The following is a 10,380-nucleotide window of genomic DNA, read 5'->3' as shown; positions in this document are numbered from 1 at the left end:
TATATTATATCATCTATATTATATCTATGTTATATCTATCTATATTATATCTATCTATATCTATCTATTATATCATCTATATTATATCTATCTGTTATATCTATATTATATCTATCTATATTATATCTATCTATATTATATCATCTATATTATATCTATCTATGTTATATCTATCTATATTATATCTATCTATATCTATCTATATTATATCATCTATATTATATCTATCTGTTATATCTATATTATATCATCTATATTATATCTATATTATATCTATCTATGTTATATCTATCTATATTATATCATCTATATTATATCTATCTATGTTATATCTATCTATGTTATATCTATCTATATTATATCATCTATATTATATCATCTATATTATATCTATCTATATTATATCATCTATATTATATCTATCTATCTATCTATCTATCTTATATCTATCTATGTTATATCTATCTATATGTATCTATATTATATCATCTATATTATATCTATCTATATCATCTATATTATATCTATCTATGTTATATCTATCTATATTATATCATCTATATTATATCTATCTATATTGTATCATCTATATTATATCTGTTATATCTATCTATATCTATCTATATTATATCATCTATATTATATCTATCTGTTATATCTATATTATATCATCTATATTATATCATCTATATTATATCTATCTATGTTATATCTATCTATATTATATCTATCTATATTATATCTATCTGTTATATCTATATTATATCATCTATATTATATCTATGTTATATCTATCTATGTTATATCTATCTATGTTATATCTATCTATATTATATCATCTATATTATATCTATCTGTTATATCTATATTATATCATCTATATTATATCTATATTATATCTATCTATATTATATCTATCTATGTTATATCTATCTATATTATATCATCTATATTATATCTATCTATGTTATATCTATCTATATTATATCATCTATATTATATCTATCTATATCTATCTATATTATATCATCTATATTATATCTATCTGTTATATCTATATTATATCTATCTATATCATCTATATTATATCATCTATATTATATCTATCTATATTATATCATCTATATTACATCTATCTATATTATATCATCTATATTATATCTATGTTATATCTATCTATATTATATCTATCTATATTATATCTATCTGTTATATCTATATTATATCTATCTATATTATATCATCTATATTATATCATCTATATTATATCTATGTTATATCTATCTATATTATATCATCTATATTATATCTATCTATATCTATCTATATTATATCTATATTATATCTATCTGTTATATCTATATTATATCTATCCATATCATCTATATTATATCATCTATATTATATCTATCTATATTATATCATCTATATTATATCTATCTATATCTATCTATATTATATCTATATTATATCTATCTGTTATATCTATATTATATCTATCTATATTATATCTATCTATGTTATATCTATCTATATTATATCATCTATATTACAACTATCTATATTATATCATCTATATTATATCTATGTTATATCTATCTATATTATATCTATCTGTTATATCTATATTATATCATCTATATTATATCTATCTATGTTATATCTATCTATATTATATCATCTATATTATATCTATCTATGTTATATCTATCTATATTATATCATCTATATTATATCTATCTATCATATCTATCTATATTATATCTATCTATATTATATCATCTATATTATATCTATCTATCTATGTTATATATATCTATATTATATCTATCTATCTATCTTATATCTATCTATATTATATCTATCTATCTATCTTATATCTATCTATATTATATCTATCTATCTATATTATATCATCTATATTATATCTATCTATCTATCTATCTAATATCTATCTATATTATATGATCTATATTATATCTATCTATGTTATATCTATCTATATTATATCTATCTATATCTATCTATATTATATCATCTATATTATATCTATCTGTTATATCTATATTATATCATCTATATTATATCTATGTTATATCTATCTATATTATATCTATCTATATTATATCTATCTATATCATCTATATTATATCATCTATATTATATCTATCTATGTTATATCTATCTATATTATATCATCTATATTATATCATCTATATTATATCATCTATATTATATCTATCTATATCATCTATATTATATCTATCTATGTTATATCTATCTATATTATATCATCTATATTACATCTATCTATATTATATCATCTATATTATATCTATGTTATATCTATCTATATTATATCTATCTATATTATATCTATCTGTTATATCTATATTATATCTATCTATATTATATCATCTATATTATATCTATCTATATTATATCATCTATATTATATCTATCTATATCTATCTATATTATATCTATATTATATCTATCTATATCATCTATATCATCTATATTATATCTATCTATATTATATCTATCTATGTTATATCATCTATATTACATCTATCTATATTATATCATCTATATTATATCTATGTTATATCTATCTATATTATATCTATCTGTTATATCTATATTATATCTATCTATATTATATCATCTATATTATATCTATCTATATTATATCATCTATATTATATCTATCTATGTTATATCTATCTATATTATATCATCTATATTATATCTATCTATGTTATATCTATCTATATTATATCTATCTATATTATATCTATCTATATTATATCTATCTATGTTATATCTATCTATATTATATCATCTATATTATATCATCTATATTATATCTATCTATATCATCTATATTATATCTATCTATGTTATATCTATCTATATTATATCATCTATATTACATCTATCTATATTATATCATCTATATTATATCTATGTTATATCTATCTATATTATATCTATCTATATTATATCTATCTGTTATATCTATATTATATCTATCTATATTATATCATCTATATTATATCTATCTATATTATATCATCTATATTATATCTATCTATATCTATCTATATTATATCTATATTATATCTATCTATATCATCTATATCATCTATATTATATCTATCTATATTATATCTATCTATGTTATATCATCTATATTACATCTATCTATATTATATCATCTATATTATATCTATGTTATATCTATCTATATTATATCTATCTGTTATATCTATATTATATCTATCTATATTATATCATCTATATTATATCTATCTATATTATATCATCTATATTATATCTATCTATGTTATATCTATCTATATTATATCATCTATATTATATCTATCTATGTTATATCTATCTATATTATATCTATCTATATTATATCTATCTATCTATCATTTCTATCTATATTATATCTATCTATCTATCTTATATCTATCTATATTATATCATCTATATTATATCTATCTATGTTATATCTATCTATATTATATCTATCTATCTATGTTATATCTATCTATATTATATCTATCTATCTATGTTATATCTATCTATATTATATCTATCTATCTATGTTATATCTATCTATCTTATATCTATCTATATTATATCTATCTATCTATCTATATTATATCATCTATATTATATCATCTATATTATATCTATCTATGTTATATCTATCTATATTATATCATCTATATTATATCTATCTATATCTATCTATATTATATCTATCTATATTATATCTATCCATGTTATATCTATCTATATTATATCATCTATATTATATCTATCTATGTTATATCTATATTATTATATCATCTATATTATATCATCTATATTATATCTATCTATATTATATCTATCTATATCATCTATATTATATCTATCTGTTATATCTATCTATATTATATCTATCTTTATTATATCTATATTATATAATCTATATTATATCATCTATATTATATCTATCTATGTTATATCTATCTATATTATATCATCTATATTATATTTATCTGTTATATCTATCTATATTATATCTATCTATATTATATCTATCTATATTATATCATCTATATTATATCTATCTATGTTATATCTATCTATATTATATCTATCTATATTATATCTATCTGTTTTATCTATCTATATTATATCTATCTATATTATATCTATCTATGTTATATCTATCTATATTATATCACCTATATTATATCTATCTGTTATATCTATCTATATTATATCATGTATATTATATCATCTATATTACATCTATCTGTTATATCTATCTATATTATATCTATCTATATTATATCATCTATATTATATCTATCTATATTATATCATCTATATTATATCTGTTATATCTATCTATATTATATCTATCTATATTATATCTATCTAGGTTATATCTATCTATATTATATCTATCTATGTTATATCTATCTATATTATATCTATCTGTTATATCTATCTATATTATATCTATCTATATTATATCATCTATATTATATCTATCGGTTATATCTATCTATATTATATCTATCTATATTATATCTATATTATATCTGTCTATATTATATCATCTATATTATATCTATCTGTTATATCTATCTATATTATATCTATCTGTTATATCTATCTATATTATATCATCTATATTATATCTATGTTATATCTATCTATATTATATCATCTATATTATATCTGTTATATCTATCTATATTATATCTATCTATATTATATCTATCTATATTATATCATCTATATTATATCTATCTATGTTATATCTATCTATATTATATCATCTATATTATATCTATCTGTTATATCTATCTATATTATATCATCTATATTATATCTATGTTATATCTATCTATATTATATCATCTATATTATATCTATCTATATTATATCATCTATATTATATCTATCTGTTATATCTATGTTATATCTATCTATATTATATCTATCTATATTATATCTATCTATATCTATCTATATTATATCATCTATATTATATCTATCTGTTATATCTATCTATATTATATCTATCTGTTATATCTATATTATATCATCTATATTATATCTGTTATATCTATCTATATTATATCTATCTATGTTATATCTATCTATATCTATCTATATTATATCATCTATATTATATCTATCTGTTATATCTATATCATCTATATTATATCATCTATATTATATCTATCTATGTTATATCTATCTATATTATATCTATCTGTTATATCTATATTATATCATCTATATTATATCTATGTTATATCTATCTATGTTATATCTATCTATGTTATATCTATCTATATTATATCATCTATATTATATCTATCTATGTTATATCTATCTATATTATATCTATCTATATCTATCTATATTATATCTATCTGTTATATCTATATCATATCATCTATATTATATCTATATTATATCTATCTATATTATATCTATCTATGTTATATCTATCTATATTATATCATCTATATTATATCTATCTATGTTATATCTATCTATATTATATCTATCTATATTATATCATCTATATTATATCTATCTGTTATATCTATATTATATCATCTATATTATATCTATCTATGTTATATCTATCTATATTATATCATCTATATTATATCTATGTTATATCTATCTATATTATATCTATCTATATTATATCATCTATATTATATCTATCTATCTATCTATCTATCTATCTATCTTATATCTATCTATATTATATCATCTATATTATATCTATCTATGTTATATCTATCTATATCTATCTATATTATATCATCTATATTATATCTATCTATATCATCTATATTATATCATCTATATTATATCTACCTATGTTATATCTATCTATATTATATCATCTATATTATATCTATCTATATTATATAATCTATATTATATCTGTTATATCTATCTATATCATATCATCTATATTATATCTATCTGTTATATCTATATTATATCTATCTATATTATATCTATCTATATTATATCATCTATATTATATCTATCTATCTATCTAATATCTATCTATATTATATCTATCTATGTTATATCTATCTATATCTATCTATATTATATCATCTATATTATATCATCTATATTATATCTATGTTATATCTATCTATATTATATCTATCTATATTATATCTATCTATGTTATATCTATCTATATTATATCATCTATATTATATCATCTATATTATATCTATCTATGTTATATCTATCTATGTTATATCTATCTATATCTATCTATATTATATCATCTATATTATATCTATCTATGTTATATCTATCTATATTATATCTATCTATATTATATCTATCTATATCATCTATATTATATCATCTATATTATATCTATTTATGTTATATCATCTATATTATATCTATGTTATATCTATCTATATTATATCTATCTATATTATATCTATCTGTTATATCTATATTATATCTATCTATATTATATCATCTATATTATATCTATCTATGTTATATCTATCTATATTATATCATCTATATTATATCTATCTATATCTATCTATATTATATCATCTATATTATATCTATGTTATATCTATATTATATCTATCTATATCATCTATATTATATCATCTATATTATATCTGTTATATCTATCTATATTATATCATCTATATTATATCTATCTATATTATATCTATCTATGTTATATCTATCTATATTATATCATCTATATTATATCTATCTGTTATATCTATCTATATTATATCTATCTATATCTATCTATATTATATCATCTATATTATCTATCTATATTATATCTATCTGTTATATCTATATTATATCTATGTTATATCTATCTATATTATATCTATCTATGTTATATCTATCTATATTATATCATCTATATTATATCTATCTATGTTATATCTATCTATATTATATCTATCTATATCTATCTATATTATATCATCTATATTATATCTATCTGTTATATCTATATTATATCTATATTATATCATCTATATTATATCTATCTGTTATATCTATATTATATCATCTATATTATATCTATGTTATATCTATCTATATTATATCTATCTATATCTATCTATTATATCATCTATATTATATCTATCTGTTATATCTATATTATATCTATCTATATTATATCTATCTATATTATATCATCTATATTATATCTATCTATGTTATATCTATCTATATTATATCTATCTATATCTATCTATATTATATCATCTATATTATATCTATCTGTTATATCTATATTATATCATCTATATTATATCTATATTATATCTATCTATGTTATATCTATCTATATTATATCATCTATATTATATCTATCTATGTTATATCTATCTATATTATATCATCTATATTATATCTATCTATATTATATCATCTATATTATATCTATCTATGTTATATCTATCTATATTATATCTATCTATATCTATCTATATTATATCATCTATATTATATCTATCTGTTATATCTATATTATATCATCTATATTATATCTATATTATATCTATCTATGTTATATCTATCTATATTATATCATCTATATTATATCTATCTATGTTATATCTATCTATGTTATATCTATCTATATTATATCATCTATATTATATCATCTATATTATATCTATCTATATTATATCATCTATATTATATCTATCTATCTATCTATCTATCTTATATCTATCTATGTTATATCTATCTATATGTATCTATATTATATCATCTATATTATATCTATCTATATCATCTATATTATATCTATCTATGTTATATCTATCTATATTATATCATCTATATTATATCTATCTATATTGTATCATCTATATTATATCTGTTATATCTATCTATATCTATCTATATTATATCATCTATATTATATCTATCTGTTATATCTATATTATATCATCTATATTATATCATCTATATTATATCTATCTATGTTATATCTATCTATATTATATCTATCTATATTATATCTATCTGTTATATCTATATTATATCATCTATATTATATCTATGTTATATCTATCTATGTTATATCTATCTATGTTATATCTATCTATATTATATCATCTATATTATATCTATCTATGTTATATCTATCTATATTATATCTATCTATATCTATCTATATTATATCATCTATATTATATCTATCTGTAATATCTATATTATATCATCTATATTATATCTATATTATATCTATCTATATTATATCTATCTATGTTATATCTATCTATATTATATCATCTATATTATATCTATCTATGTTATATCTATCTATATTATATCATCTATATTATATCTATCTATATCTATCTATATTATATCATCTATATTATATCTATATTATATCTATCTATATCATCTATATTATATCATCTATATTATATCTATCTATGTTATATCTATCTATATTATATCATCTATATTACATCTATCTATATTATATCATCTATATTATATCTATGTTATATCTATCTATATTATATCTATCTATATTATATCTATCTGTTATATCTATATTATATCTATCTATATTATATCATCTATATTATATCATCTATATTATATCTATCTATGTTATATCTATCTATATTATATCATCTATATTATATCTATCTATATCTATCTATATTATATCTATATTATATCTATCTGTTATATCTATATTATATCTATCTATATCATCTATATTATATCATCTATATTATATCTATCTATGTTATATCTATCTATATTATATCATCTATATTATATCTATCTATATCATCTATATTATATCTATCTATATTATATCTATCTATGTTATATCTATCTATATTATATCATCTATATTACATCTATCTATATTATATCATCTATATTATATCTATCTATCATATCTATCTATATTATATCTATCTATATTATATCATCTATATTATATCTATCTATGTTATATCTATCTATATTATATCTATCTATCTATGTTATATATATCTATATTATATCTATCTATCTATGTTATATCTATCTATATTATATCTATCTATATTATATCTATCTATCTATCTTATATCTATCTATATTATATCTATCTATCTATGTTATATCTATCTATATTATATCTATCTATATTATATCTATCTATGTTATATCTATCTATATTATATCATCTATATTATATCTATCTATGTTATATCTATCTATATTATATCTATCTATATCATCTATATTATATCATCTATATTATATCTATCTATGTTATATCTATCTATATTATATCATCTATATTATATCATCTATATTATATCTATCTATATCATCTATATTATATCTATCTATGTTATATCTATCTATATTATATCATCTATATTACATCTATCTATATTATATCATCTATATTATATCTATGTTATATCTATCTATATTATATCTATCTATATTATATCTATCTGTTATATCTATATTATATCATCTATATTATATCTATCTATATTATATCATCTATATTATATCTATCTATATCTATCTATATTATATCTATATTATATCTATCTATATCATCTATATCATCTATATTATATCTATCTATATTATATCTATCTATGTTATATCATCTATATTACATCTATCTATATTATATCATCTATATTATATCTATGTTATATCTATCTATATTATATCTATCTGTTATATCTATATTATATCTATCTATATTATATCATCTATATTATATCTATCTATATTATATCATCTATATTATATCTATCTATGTTATATCTATCTATATTATATCATCTATATTATATCTATCTATATTATATCTATCTATCTATCTTATATCTATCTATATTATATCTATCTATGTTATATCTATCTATATTATATCTATCTATCTATGTTATATCTATCTATATTATATCTATCTATCTATGTTATATCTATCTATATTATATCTATCTATGTTATATCTATCTATATTATATCATCTATATTATATCTATCTATGTTATATCTATCTATATTATATCTATCTATATCATCTATATTATATCATCTATATTATATCTATCTATGTTATATCTATCTATATTATATCATCTATATTATATCATCTATATTATATCATCTATATTATATCTATCTATATCATCTATATTATATCTATCTATGTTATATCTATCTATATTATATCATCTATATTACATCTATCTATATTATATCATCTATATTATATCTATGTTATATCTATCTATATTATATCTATCTATATTATATCTA

Source organism: Ictalurus punctatus, chromosome 12 (genome assembly GCF_001660625.3).
Source record: "Ictalurus punctatus breed USDA103 chromosome 12, Coco_2.0, whole genome shotgun sequence".
NCBI classification, from domain to species: Eukaryota; Metazoa; Chordata; class Actinopteri; order Siluriformes; family Ictaluridae; genus Ictalurus; species Ictalurus punctatus.
The sequence above is the reverse complement of the archived record's forward strand: the minus strand, read 5'-3'. Positions refer to the sequence as shown.